Source organism: Olea europaea, unplaced genomic scaffold (assembly GCF_002742605.1).
Source record: "Olea europaea var. sylvestris unplaced genomic scaffold, O_europaea_v1 scaffold3143, whole genome shotgun sequence".
Taxonomy (NCBI): Eukaryota; Viridiplantae; Streptophyta; class Magnoliopsida; order Lamiales; family Oleaceae; genus Olea; species Olea europaea.
This window is the reverse complement of record NW_019250215.1, coordinates 12,226-28,009: the sequence shown is the minus strand read 5'-3', so window position 1 is coordinate 28,009 and position 15,784 is coordinate 12,226. Positions and strand designations below refer to the sequence as shown.

At 34.4% G+C, this 15,784-nt stretch overlaps 1 pseudogene; it reads left to right on the top strand.

Moving 5' to 3' along the window:
• The first annotated feature begins 562 nt into the window (after positions 1-562).
• Positions 563-14,072, top strand: LOC111385380 (annotated as a pseudogene).
• Positions 14,073-15,784: the final 1,712 nt, after the last annotated feature.

Here is a 15,784-nt window from a genome sequence, read left to right as displayed (position 1 = left end):
ACGGCGTCCATGAAACTGCCATTTCTTAATTTGTTCAATTTCCACACTTCGTTGCTATGTTCTTTTTCTTCGATTTTCTTCACTTCATACTCGAATTGTGTGACCTTCATTACGACTCCATCCCAACTCCAAAACATGGCATTTTCTTAAAAGTTATCTAAGCTGCAAAACAACATGAAAACCCGCATCAAAACGTTCAAATATGCTCAACGACAACCCTAAACTAAGATTTAAAGGTACTAAATTGATGAGTGAATTGCACTCATCATTTATGCGAGGCTGTAATAGGCATTCAACCTTTTTATGCGGGGTGTTTGAGCCACATTATTTTGGTAATAATGCATTCTTGAATAGTGTATTGATGAAAAATGTATGGTTAAAAAATAAGGAATTTTTTTTGATTTGCGTGTGTTATTATTTTATTGAAGAATGTATTGTTGAAATGATATCAAATCACTGTTTAAAAATGTATTTTTTTGAATTAATGTGGCTCACACAGCCTAATTCTATAATTATAGTGTTTTAATGAAATAATTCTCTTTCTTTATGTCTTGACTTGCTGGAAGAACCGAGCAGAATATCAATACAATGGTGAAAACCAAAGCCCAATCGAAGAAGCGGCAAAAACGCGGAATAGACTTCAAAGTAATAATTTGCATCTCATTTAAATATTTCAAGTTTAATTTGACAAAAAATCAATGTCAAAATGTGATATTGAGTTCTCTGACTTGTTAAATTGTTTTTTCAGAAAATAAAGAGGAAAATTGGTCGAAAATTGCCGCCTCCGAAGAATGCTACAAACACTGAAATCAAATCCAAAGCAATAGTTCTTCCGGAGCAGAGTGTAGCCTCTGAAAAGGCGGGTTTAGCAATTAGCAGAAAGTGTTTAACATTGAAGGAGCTGCTTCAGCAGACAAGCCATCATAACTCTAAAGTCCGAAAAGGTGGTGCATTTTTATTAATCATGTAATTTCTGTTCTATTAAATAGATGAAAATTCATCATACATTCAGTTGAAACAAGTGCCAAATCTATCACTGTATAACTGCAAGTAATTGTCAAAACTATGTTTGAAATAAGGGCGCAGTGATGATGGCAAGAGGAGAAAATTTGGGATCAGATATTACTTAGAACTATCATGTAAAGTTAGTTTTGTAAAGGTAGAATTTTTGCGACAGCATATGTAGCACATTTTGTTTGATCACAAGAAACTTGAGAGAGGGGAAAGGTCACAAAGATAATGCACGTTTATTATCGTGTAATTGAGCCTTATGTTACGTGAACTATATTTTGTGGAAAGATAACTTCGTTCTGAATGCTTGATTGAACTAAAGGAAAATTTTCTGGAAAGATAAGAGAACTGGAGAAACTTGACATGAGATATTTTTGTATACCTATGAACTTTGTCTTCTTTCCTTCGGATTGTCAACGTTGCAATGTTACTTATATGCTAATTGATTAATTATTTAGTGGTCAAGGTGCTAAGTTTTGTATTGTCTGTGGTCTAATTCTTGTCTTGCTTGATTTTGTGATGAGTTTAACGTGAAGACCCTGTTCCATCTTCAGATGCATTGATAGGTATTAAAGATATATTCCTTAAGCACCCTGGCGAGCTAAAATTGCATAAACTTGCTGTCATAGAGAAACTACGTGTACGCATTGGAGATGATGATAAGTTGGTCCGTGAAACACTGTATGAACTTTTTAAGTCAGTAATATTCCCTGGATGTAAAGAGGTAATTTTAGGAAATATAGCCGTGCTCGCATAGATTATATATACTTCATTTAATATGTTTCAAAGTGCAGATACTTTGGATTAGGATAGTTTCTGAATGCATTTTATTTTATTTTTAATCTCTCGATTTTAATTATTTATTTTCTTGACTAAATTTAAGAACATAAAATAAAATTTCTTACTTATTTTATCAATATGCATCGGTAGCACATCAGTAATACCCTGTGTTTCTGATAGCTGTGACTTGGACTTTCTGCAATCTTACCCTGATTCATCTTAGGATGTTGCAAGTGATATTCTTCACTGTAATCTAAAGATGCTTGTTGAATGGATCCTTTTCCTCAATAACCTTGATAGAACACCCATGATAATTCAAGAAGTTGGACTGCCGAAATGTCTTCGTTGATTATTGTCTTTTCTATTATGTGCATCTCGGTTTAAGATATATGTTTAAGATATATGTTGTTTTCCACATTCCAAAAGAACCTGACTGCTGAAATTCTGTTATGCTCTAGCTGGCCCATGTTAATGCAGAAATGTGTACATGACCATATGTTGAATTTCTTTCCTCTTTCTATTCGGGAGTAAGGGAGTTCTGTTACCTGTCAAAAGTTTTGGTTGAATTTTTCAATTTGTTTTGGAATTTTAATTTGAAGTTCTGAAGGATTTTCAGTGTAATTCCTGATATATAGTTCCACACACATTCTTTTAAATCTCCGATTGTTCTATTAATGGAATTTAAACAATGTTTGGGTCCTATTTAAACATCATTAATATAGAGTTATAATGGATAGGTAAATAATGTAAAACTAATTATATGAAACACATTCAACGTTTGCCTCACACTGATATGATTGCAGACATGGAAGTGAAAATTTCAAAATGAGAAGAACATAAGATCAGAAACCTTCATCATAAATAATTCTCATGACATTTTAAAACAAAAACATGTGCCCACTGGCAAAATCTATTCGGCATTGAATACAATTCACAATATAAATGCCTTGGCTTATTTAAAAAATCGCGTCTCTTTTCCTGCAAGCACTGCATTGTACTGGCTCATATTGGATCCTCCTAGCATTTCAGAGTCTGTCTATGCTTGTCTCAACTACGAAAGCACAAATTCTTGAATTTCACATTGAAGCAGAAGAAAAAAAGTATATGGAATATTTGCAAACATAAATTGGGTCCTCTAGATTTTGAACTCTAATTTTTCTATTTTAAGATTTAAGTCTTTTGTTGTAATACGGATTTCATCGGTTTTATTTCATTTCAACATTTCCCTTGTAAACAATGTGCAAATCTTGGTATTCCCTTTGTAATTACTTAGTGGCATTTGTTGTTGCCATTTTGCAGACATTATTTCCTAGTGAGAAAGCTTGGTTCAAACTTTCTACAGTAATTATTCATCGGTTTCCTTTTGTAGGATAACCAGGGACCATTGATTTCCTTACTGATGGCATACATCTTCAATGCAATGACCCATTTAGCAATTGACGTACGCTTGATGGCTTTCAGTTTTTTTTTGTGCCCACTGGCAAAATCTATTCGGCATTGAATACAATTCACAATTTAAATGCCTTGGCTTATTTAAAAAATCGCGTCTCTTTTCCTGCAAGCACTGCATTGTACTGGCTCATATTGGATCCTCCTAGCATTTCAGAGTCTGTCTATGCTTGTCTCAACTACGAAAGCACAAATTCTTGAATTTCACATTGTAGCAGAAGAAAAAAAGTATATGGAATATTTGCAAACATAAATTGGGTCCTCTAGATTTTGAACTCTAATTTTTCTATTTTAAGATTTAAGTCTTTTGTTGTAATACGGATTTCATCGGTTTTATTTCATTTCAACATTTCCCTTGTAAACAATGTGCAAATCTTGGTATTCCCTTTGTAATTACTTAGTGGCATTTGTTGTTGCCATTTTGCAGACATTATTTCCTAGTGAGAAAGCTTGGTTCAAACTTTCTACAGTAATTATTCATCAGTTTCCTTTTGTAGGATAACCAGGGACCATTGATTTCCTTAATGATGGCATACATCTTCAATGCAATGACCCATTTAGCAATTGATGTACGCTTGATGGCTTTCAGTTTTTTTGATCTTGTTGTCCAGTACAATCCCTCTTCATTTTCCTTATATGCTGAAAAGGTATAGTCAATGTCTTTCTAGTTGAATGTTTGTTTGCTTAGTTTTGTGGATGATTAGAAAGAGTTCCCCATATCTGTTGAATTGTTGTGGAGGGTCTTTACCACCTTGTATGAGGCACAATATTTAGCGTTTGTTTGAGCCCTATTTTTTGGGAGAATAAATTTTGTAATAGCGGTTTTTTTGGAGAATGTGTGGTAAAAATAAGGAGAAGATTTGGATTTATCTATAAAATTATTTTATTGGAAGAATGTAATTGTTGAAAATGAGTTTGGGCAAAAATAAGATTTTAAAGAATGGGGCTCAATCAGGTGCTTAGTTTAGCATGTCCACTTATTCTCATTTTATTTCATACTCGAGTGAAGGAACTAAAAGAATGGTTATACCATGTCTGAGTTGATTTAGCTGCTGAAGCTGGATATTTTTATATCTCTCTACACATCCTTATTGTTGCATCTCTATAGTTATAAATTAAATTGTTGAAAGTTCATTCTTTCAGTTTTTGATGTCTTGCCCTGTTGTTGGAAAATGGTAGCTGATGCGATTTTACATTGAACATTGTACTTCTGTAAAGTTGTTATCATCTTGCTTCTCTAAGGAGTTTGTTACTTTATTCCTGGTCTACCTTCGATATTTTAAATCATATCTGCAGATTCTCCAGAATTATGAAGACATTCTGCGCAAGAATCAAATTTTTCTAGAGGATAAGAGCAAGTTAAAGAACACTTTTGGTGGACTGGTTCACTGCTTGTCGTTGTTGCCATGTGATGAGGGAGAAAATGACTCGTCAGCTAAAAATATATCCTCGGGTTAATTAATGCAACTAGCAAATTTTAGTTTCGTTAATTTTTAATTTTCTGTCATGTGATGTCGATAGAAAGATTTACTCTTCCACGCCCCAATTCGTATGTATTTTCAGGTGACTGAAATCATCAGCTGCCTTGTTATGCTTCATTGATGATCTCTTTAAAAGCAACTATGTCGCAACCTCACAGCTTGTTATCCCTTGTCTCTGCCAATTAATGCATGTGCAACTCATTTCCTTTTCTGGACATCCCAATTGAAGCCCACTTCTTTAAAATAATCAATTGCTTTTGTTAATCTTTCCCTTTAATATAAAATGATATCTCTTGCACTTTTCATATACTGAAAGTTGAGACACTTGACCGATGGATTTTTATCTCACATGAGATAAAGGGCATACATCCGACCTTTTGACTCCTACTAAATAGTTGCTTCCTCAATGGAAACGTTTAAATTGGGTAGGGGTGGGGAAGGAATGATTGTTCTTTCTTTCTTCTTTATAAGGTCATTTTTTCATTAAATATGCTACTTCTTCACAAATATCTTCTTTAGCTTATGTCAATGCGTACTATAGTGAACACCTTGAGCTGTCTCTGTGTCGATGTGTTATTCGAAAATTTTATAGTTGTGGGTTAATTGGCAAGGTGTTATGTCTCCTTTTGTGAGCTGTTTCTTTAGATTGAATTCTTATCCAAAGCTAATTTTTGTAGAATACTCCTGCTGAAGACCTTCTTCATGCTTTTGAGCCTGAGGTTTCCGGAGAACCGACCAGTATGTGCTTTTGCTTTTGTACTGTAATGATTATCTTCAAATTTCTACTTAACTTTCCTCTAACTGGCATAATGTTCGCGCATTTTTGCTTTCAAAACAAAATCTTTTTTCTTTTTTACCAAAATTTTTCTCCATTTCTTGATTTTAAGGTCTTTGACATCCTACTTGGGGTCATCAATAACCTTGTTTGTAGGATTTACTGAAGTTACCAAGAAATTGAAGGATCTTTTGCCCAGACTAGTTACTTTTTTTCAAGATTTCATGCCCATGGTTCACACAATTCCTCAGCTTGACGCACAATCATTTGACAGTATGCTATTGATACTTCAAAGCATAGATCTCGTAGTTAGGTTTTTGGTTTGTGGGATTGGCAGAAGCCGAAAATATACACAAACTCTTCTGCCTCCTAGTCAGAAGCCTGACACAACTACTTGCGACCAATTTATCTCACTAGCGATGCTAAAGAAGTCGTGGGATATTTTTCCCCTAAGCTTAGTTCATCACCAATCAAAAAAGGTATAATAATGGCATTTTATGGACTACCATGGTTTATGAACTCCTCTGCATTCCATATCTATTAATAATTTGAAATTTCTTTCCGCTGTTCATTTTGAAGGCCAATTTATGCCCTTCTTCCCACCAAGTTAATGTTTTGGTACATTTAAAAGTGAACCACAGCTCACCAAGAATGAAATTAATTACTGAATACAAATGTGTGTGGCAAAACCAATTGCTTTGCTAGAGCTGCCCTATATCACTGTCTTTTCTTTGTTTGATCTGATTTAGCCCCTATTTGGTTTAGATGAAAATCAGATTTTTCGTAGATTTTGATAAACATTGATGAAATATGTGGTTGAAAAGTTGATGAAAGTTGTGGGTTTCATGAAATACGTGGTCGAAAATGAATTTGAGGAAAAATGAATTTTAGAGAATGAGAGCCAAACAAGGGCTTAATTAATTAATTAATTTATTTATTATTAATTTTTTTTTTGTGGTTCTGTTTTTCGACTATGTTATTGATTTCTACTACTAGAAGCTATTTTATGTGGCTAATCATTTTATTTTTGTACTTTTCTATTTGGTATATGGATATTTTACTTTCTTATTTTATAGTACTCAACTTGGCCATTGATGGCTCTTGCTTATCTTCAGAGGAACATAAATTTATTTACTTTGTTCTATTGATGCCGTTTCAGGATGATGGTCGTATATTCATGCTGAATATTGTAATTGCTGAAATAATTTTGCAATTAAGTATCTGGAACTACCCTTCCCCTGCTTTGCTGGAAAAGTTACTGGAATTCATTGAGGGATCACTATCTACAAAGGTTCATTTCTGAACTTCTTTTATTTGAATCTGTGAGTATATAATGAAAAAGCACAATTAGCTGATAATACCATGAAATGCTCTTTCTTCAAGTTTTAGTAACAATACTTTATTTATAAACCAGTAAATGCAAGGGATATAGCCTTATAAGTCCTTGGTCTTTAAGTTTCTCTTTGTTGATCCATTGAAGCTCTTCTAGTTATGTCATTAGTTGAAGCAGAAATGTATTTATACCACATAAAGTAACACAATGAACATTGTTTTTTGCAGACACAGTCAAATAAAGGGTTTAACGAAAAACACTTACTACCACTTATATCCTACATCCCAAAACTAGCCATGGGAATTTCAGGTCATTGGAGATCTCGTATTCTCCGGGTTTGTTGATCTTGTGCTGGCTAACATGTTGCCTCAAATCATGCATATTTTTCATCTTCGTTGGCTTTTTGTTACATTGATAATCTAAATATTAGCATTTTCAATTTTTATATCATGTGACTTCAGTTCCTTGGATTATGAATTTTAAAGACGTAGCTTTTTTCAGTCTTTTACAGAGGCTTTCATGAACTGCAATCCAGAGTCTTCAATGAAATTAGCTTGCCTTTCTACGATCAACGAAATGCTTGATCCTGTAAGATGTCTATTTCCTAGTTCATGAAAAACTTTGAAATTTGTGATGTCTTTTCATATTAACTAGACTGCACATCCATATTATAAAAAATAATGTTGGGATGTTTTAACATGATTTTTAATCGGCAATTGTTCTCTGGGTTATTCTGATGTTGAAACTTTAGGATCAATCTATGTAGACATAATATTTTAATTGTTTAATATAATATAATGATCATAATCATATGCTCCACCTTAAGTGTATTTGAATAGATTTTGTGGAGATGCAGTGGTGGTTGGAACAGGACGGTCTTTTAGGATCTTCACATTCATCACTTCTCATTTATGTTGTGACGAATAACATGCATCCAAGATGAAATTTAAACGTGATAATTAAATTTTTGCAGTGAATTGGATGGCAATCAAATAATATAATTGTTTTGTTATATTACTCAGATTTATAGGGTAGTTATAACACATAGCTTATTTTCTTGACTGCTGATGTTTTAAAGTGCATCAATAACAGGAACAGTATTGCTGTTAGTTTGTTATTGTAAAGAGTTTCTCAGCTTTAAAGATAGAATAGTTCACAAGTAGTTTGTTTATTATAATGGTTCTTGCAATTTTTGGAGTAAAAGAGCAAGTTCATTTTTACTTTATACCTTTTTATGTGGTACAAATCAGTTTCTTTTCCCCCATTTTTCTCCCTTGGGAGGGGGTAGGAGGTAGAGGATTTTGCAAACACGATTACATTTTCTTTCTCTGTCACTTCAGTTTGATATTATCAAAAGTATGACCCAAATCTTCACTGTGGTTTCTGTATTGGTTTGTCACCTCAACTTTTTGTCCAAGAACAGGAAAAAAACTGGCTATACATGGATAGAACTGATCCTACAATATTAGACTATCAGATCACTTGGATACGGGAGCTTGCTCCATTGCTAACTTTGTTAGGTGACAAGAACCCTACATGTTCCAAGGTATCTTCTTGCATTCAAGTGCTTGTTTAGACACATTCTCTTAGTTATTTAGCTATCAAGCTTTCGTTGTTGTCATTGTTATATGTTGATGATTACTATTCTTGCAGGCTGTGTTGAGCCTTCAACTTCGCCTGGGACAAGCTGCCCCTCCGAACTCTCCATTTTCTCAGGAATTTGACAATATGCAGTACATTATTAGAGACTTTTACAGTAGTTTTATAGATGAAAGTAAGGACCATGCATTTAAAATTTTGATTCTACTTTTCTTGGATTCAGTTTGGCGCAGGTAACTCACTGTTCTAATATTGTAGGAAGTGTATCCTATGGCCCATTCATAAGGCTCTCTGAAGATGTTCAGGAAATCTCAATATGTTGCCTTTATTATTTCTCTTTCATGGACTCGCTTCTCCTGCAGTCACTTGTTTCATGTTGCTTGTGTAAGTATTGAGTAACAGGTGTAAGATCTTTTGAATTCGTTATTTTAATGTTCCATGCTAGTTTTCTGCTTTCTTTTATCACTATATGTGTCAGTGGCAATTTACTTGTAATCTGACAAATGTTAGCATGTTTTACCTGTTCCATAACATCTTTTTGATCCTGGAACTTTAAAGAGTGTTCTGTAATAAATTGGCTTATTTAATTCTTTTTATACTGTTAAGGATTATAAATATGGTTATCTGATCTTTTTCCACTGGAAATTATATTGATTCCTCTTGTCAATGCAGTCTTCTCAAAATTTGAAATCTTGGGTATAAATTTGACAGCACTCCAGAAAGCATACTTGAGCCAGTAGGTTTCTCTTCGGTGTCTGTTCAGTGAAGCATGATTTACCTTCATTCTCCAACGGCTGTCTTGTGGGAAAATAATATTCTCAAAACATTAATGTCAAAGTGGGAAGTGTTTTAGATTTTAATAAGGCTTGATATTTTGTTTGTGTAAGTTTTAAGGACGATTGTAATACCACTGGCAGATAAACAAACTGCAGATATGGATGGAAAAGAATTAAAAAGTTCCCAGCGCTATCATATGCTAATTTGTTGTGGTCTATTTGTGCCTTATCTTGATTTTCATTTGTGGAAATATTGATGGGCAGTGCTTCTTTTGTATCTGAAGTAGCACAAAAATGAAGATAATTTTTGTTGTTAAAATAAATGGGTGGAAGATGTATATTATAATATGCTCTGAAGTATGTGAATTTTTTTACATATTCATTCTGTTATAAAATTATTCAAATGTTTCTCTGGCTATGCCACTGCAGGCCCTGATTTGGAGCCATATTTACTTTTAGAATCTTGGAAGTTCTGCACTCAGCTTATAGAGCTGGGCATATCCAAGTTGCTGACTACATTAGCTTTCTCGTCACTCTACTCTCACAGTTCCAAGTTTATCCAGGTACTTCCAATTGAGTCTTATTGCATGTCTCATTCTAGTAGTTTCATTGCCATTACCTTTTTGCTATTTATATTTTGTAATAGCTGTAGCATTTTATAAGCTTTTCTAACGCATGGGTTTTTTCTATTTTTTCCTTATCAATTAGTCTTCTGTTTGTCAACATACTGGTTAATATTTGTGCTTGACTTTTCCCTTTCTGGTTTATGTTGCTTTTCATTTTGTTTTGGGGAGTGACAGTGGAGGGAAGTAGTTCCTGACTGTTGGTTTATGATCTAGTTCCACACAATTGAGGAGTTTGAACAAGCTGTACAATGTCAATTTCTAGAATCAGTGCTTGCATACGAGGAAAATTCTATCAAGCAAAAAACCCTGGACATTGGACCTCAAGAATTCATTAAGCAGAATATTGCAATTGTAATAAAATCAAACAAAAATGAATAAACAAGAAAAATACTTCCTGTTTGTGACTTGTCTGATTACTAATTGGAATGAGGAACCACATTCCTGATTTTACGCCCATCGTTGATTGCAATTGGATGGTTCAAATCTTGAATTGAGCAAAACCACCTGTGTTTTGGTAGCAAGATTTGATTGTGAAATTTCTCAAGTTCTATCTGGACCCTAATTGCACTTTAAACAGAATCTTAACAGTTTGTACCAAGTATGGATCTTGATTTTGTCTATAAACAAAACTATATACTCCTTGCATATGTAATAACAATTTATTGTATGCTGTATGTGCAGGGAGAGAAAAACACATTCACCCGTATGGTCACAGAATGTTTTTTTTTTCCCGTGTATTTTCTGTCGCCTTTCTCCACTGTTTTTGCAGTTATAAAGACTCATAAGCCAACTCTATCATGTCATTTTGGACTCTATATTTCAGTTTGAAATCTTTAAATAAAGCAAGGTTTATTGCTATCTTTCAACAAACTTTTCTCTCTACTGATGTGAATAGAAAAACAGTTTTTATTCTTATCTACTGTCACTAATAACACACATGTTCTGGACTTATCTAGTCATATGCAATACTCATGCATCAGTCTAATGGATCGCTTAATCAACCCAGTTAATTTTTTCATGAATTTCGTCAAATAAATTTCACAAACCAAGGAGTTTGGACATAAAGAAAGCCAGTAATTGTTAAGTGAGCCAAACACATTAGAACTCTACCCTGATAATTAAATTAGGTTTTTTGTTTTGTGTTGTGCTGGGACACTCTGCCGATTGATAAGTAGAAATGTTTGTCATGGTTATTAAGATAATTTTTGGTGTGCATGGTCTGTTCAACACATTGGAACAGGTACTCTAGCTTGGTGCAAGGCTTTTTGTTAGTCTTTTGACATTAAAATCAGGGTTTAGAAGACTATATGATTTTTGTGAAATATAATGCATACAAAGATTGCACCAAAGTCAGGTTATTATATTTCCCTTTCAGTCAGTATTTGATGTTTCCTTTGAAGAATCTTTCATAATTTTTCTGTAGGATTCTTCATTTATTTTCTCTTGATCTCCTTCTAAACTCACATTTTGAATTCATTTTTGTTATGTTCATTCAAATAAATATTGGATTGTGTTGCAGAAGAGACCTATCCTGTTTGTGAAGCATGAAGCAAGGTTAAATCGTGGGACTTATAAATCCATTACTAGTGTTGTCTGCTCTTGCTTGTCACAGATGGTGATGCTCATCTCGTTTTCCAAATGCTGGAAAAAAATAGTTGTTGATCTGATTGTAAGTTTTCTCTCCATCTTCTTTGGTCCTTTTCTTATTAGTGATTTTACTTCCCCATTGTTGTGATATACAGATTCATGCTGTTGTTTTTCTTATGCTTCAGTGTGCCAAAAAACCGGTGGATAATATGTGTGGTCTTCTCAGACTGCTTGTCACATTTGACTCCAAACCCTCGAGACTTTCTGAAGAGAGTATCATCAACATAAGTCACACCCTTCCGGAATACTTGATGGATATTGCATTTGTAAGTCATTTTTCATTTATTTATTTTCTTTGAGATGTGTATAATATTCTTGATTAGCTAATTACTGAATGAAGGGTGTGCGTTTTTTAATATACCAGACTGACTGATCAAAACAGGTCATGCTGTAATTTCTTTTACCTTGATGATGCTAGGATAAAATTTTTTGCAGTTGTGTTCAATTAATTGAAAGAAACCACTTAGACATGACATTTCCACAATTACTTCACTATGTAGCTCTTACCACGAAATCTCTTGCTTCTATCAACATCAGCTTTTGTATAAGTGGGTCAGAGCATGTGAGCGTAGAATGGGCCAAATTCTAAAGATGAGTCAATTTTGATTATCCAAGTCTGTCCCAAATTGAACTTCCATATGATATTGTATAGGGTAATGATTATTTAATTTCTTTAGTTAAGCCTTCTCCCACTATAGCATGACAAGGGGTATAATAAAAAATTAGAAACTCAAGTGATTTAGTTAAGCCTTCTCTCATTATAACATGACAAGGGTATGATCAGAAATTAGACACTCAAGTGACTTGAATTTTTAGTAACCAGAATAACTTTTAGAACAAACTGAAGTATTAATCTCGAAGAATGAAATGGGACAGAGGGAGTAATTGTCTATTAAAACATTGTGGGTAAACGTTGCGAAATAATTCATGTATCTTATAAACCTCATTTCAAGACTAAAAATTGTTTGTTTGGATATGAAAGCCCTACAGTTTTCTTTTGAGGCCATCTCACTCAAATTGTACTCATGCAGCTTTTCATAATGAGCATCACATAATTGAATATCATTGTTTCGATGCAGAATGACCAGGAAGACGATCACGAGCCCAGTACTGCTATTAGTGTAAAGAGAAAAGAATATTACCTACTGCCTCCCTTTCTTCTATTCCATAGGAGCAACAGCCTGTTGAGTCTCGTGTTAAATGTGATGGGATCTTGGGTTTCTGAGATATGTTCATTGCTTGGTAGCGATAGTTAGGCTTCCTCCACAATTGATTCTTCAAGTAGGCTATGTGCCATTATCTCTATGCTCCTCCTTATGCATGAAGATATCAAGATTCAACGAATTCTTTCATCGTGCAAGATGCAAATTAAGAATATATTGCAGAATCTGAGCACCTTACTCGTAAGGATGATAATATTTGTATCAAACGATATTTTATTACCTCATATTCTGGATTTTATCTTGAAAATAACTTGTAATAATGTAACCATAACTTCATTCTTCATTTTACAGCCTTCTGTGGAGATCCAGTTGACCATTAGAGAAAAGCGTGAGATTCAAAGTGCACATGATCAACTGAAAGCGGTCACCAGAGAATATTTCAGAGACTCTCAGAACTTGGGAGAAACGGCGTCAGTGAGTGAGTAGTGCGAGTTAAAGAGACATTCTTTTGATTTTTTACATATACAGTTTTGTATCTCTGTACATCTAAAATAGTTACATCGATGGTTTGTAAGGTTAATTATGAAAGGTCTGTAAATTAATTACAATCAAGGAGATTGTTTGCATCATATTGATGTTCCGTTTAATTGAATTCTTGGCTCCGTCACTGCAATGTCTTATTGTGGTGCTTGTTGCACGCTCAAATAACACAATTTAAACTAGATAGACAATGTGACTGACTTACACTGCTTTTATAATTCATCGTATCATAAATTATTTGTAGAACTTCAAATGAAAATGTCGTTTACATTAAGCCAATCCAATGTTGATTTATATGTCAATTTATTGTTGAAGAACTCTCTCATTGGACAAAAGTAGTTTGAACAATTTAAATGTATATAAATTTATCCACCGTAGATTATTATTATTATTATTATTATTTTCAATTTTACGACAAGATGTGCAGCATGTGCTTATTTTCAAAATAAGATCGAAAAACATTACATAAAAAGCCAAGCAAAATATTTAAGATTATATTGGATGGTACTTAATGAAGTTGAATCTAACTATTTTGTGTACGAATAAGGGCAACAATTTATGGTGGCTCTAATTTCCAGTTCACTTTGACGCTGCAACGAATTAAGCAAGCATGTACTTTGCTTGATCTTTAACACATTGAATTGTATTTTATGAGTTGATTTAGGATTCTTAAATTTGGTGTGGAATTATTGACTAGTTATAATATTGTTGAATTGTTATAATATTGATTTCGGACTCTTAAATTTGATTTTTGAAATTTGAAAATTTCGTTCTTAGCGCCTGTTTGACTCAACTATTTGCAAGATTAAACTTCATTTTTTTTACTATTAGTGGGTTGCACGTCTGCCTTGTTTCGACAATTGCGGCTACTAACGGTTCAATAATTCATTAAAATTTGGATGAGAATTACCACTCTTATTTTTGAAATGAGTAATACTTAACTTCATAGTTATGAATTTTTCTTTTATTTTGGTCCCCTCATGATGATGATCTACACCTTGTCAGGCCTTGTCTTTCAATTGAGTTTGGGTCATCGGGCTAAATAACGTCCTAAAAGCCCAAAAGTCCCTGATTCGTTGGAAGGAAAAGCAATAAAATTGAACTCGATCAAAATTATTCTGGCGCGATAACCTCTTGCTTTCGCTCTCGAATTCGATCACCGGCCGACCAGCCGAAGAAATTGAGAGAATACCCAAATTCCCAATTCCAAACCTGAAACAACCTTGAATTTTTTCTCTCAGCCTCTCACTCTCGCTCTCGACGCTGCATTCCATCATCGTCACTGAGGTGTGGACACTATGAATTCTGAAGTTTGTTTGTGTTGACACACTAAAAGTCCAGCCCAAATCAAATAGCCCAAAGAGTGAAGCTCAATTGGAGAGTCCAGGATAAAGGTCCAAACAGGATTATTGATGAATGCAGTAGAAGCCCACGAACACAGTAACATCATCGCCCAAGCTTGCAAAACGCCCAGAATCTGAGCGAATGGAGTGCCTTAAGGTCACCCAGAGCGATGACCCCGTTCTCGCCCAAACCTTCGAATCGCCCAAGATCTTAGCAAATATAAAATATTATGGTTGTCCAGAATGGCAGTTATTGAGTAATCTTATCACATTCCACGATTCAAGGAGCCCAATTGAAGGCGGTTGAACGACAAAGAGTAATGACAACAGTTAGAAACGGCAGTTCCACGACAAGTTAGCCACCATAAAGAAAGTGGGTAGTTATAAAGCAATCAAGGAGTTTCCAAGCGATTTGTCACGAGAAAGTCATCAAAGGAATATAAAAAGGAAGAGAAGACATAGAGAAAAAGTCGGAATCAAACACTCTCAAACAGAGAATATGTAATTTTAATTTCTTAGTTTAAATTTAAACACTTTTTTTAGTACTCGTGTGTTTGCGCTCCTTGGAAGCATTCTGTTTATTTTCAATTGTAAATGATCGCCAATAAAACACCCCTTTTTGGGACTTTGTCTCAAGAGGTCCGTTCCTTACACAATCGTCTAACCCCTTTTTTAATTGTTAGCGACTACCCACGCGAAACAATTTGACATGCCCAGTGGGACCTTGGTGTTTGGTGTTGAGGATACAAAAAGTGAAACAATATGCCTCACAATATGATAAGGAAGCAGCAAGTTAGGGAGGAGTCCAGTCTGTGATCGAGCAATATGAGGAGTAGCAAAGCTCTCCACGAACAGAGGGATAGAGTTAGAGCAGTCACAGTCGTTACGAACCAATGACAGAGTTGAGTCCTCGAACCATGCGTGCATTGCTTGGAGAACTCACACAGAATGTCGTTGAACAGGTAAATCTACGAAATGTTCATAATATGGAAAGATTTACCCAGAATAAGAATGCACATTATGACAACATGGCCAAACAACTGAATGCGTTAAATGAAATAATGAATAAGTTAGTAGGCCAAATTTGTCAGCCAGTGTGCCTATTGCAAATCACTTTCAAGCTAGGACAATTGTAGGACATAATTCCCCAGTCCTAAGTCCAAATCAAGGGATAGAACCACATTTTGGTCTATCTACTTCAAACCAAGGGGATGGTGTAATGCCAAATCAGAATAGTGGCAATGGTACATCTAACTTGGGG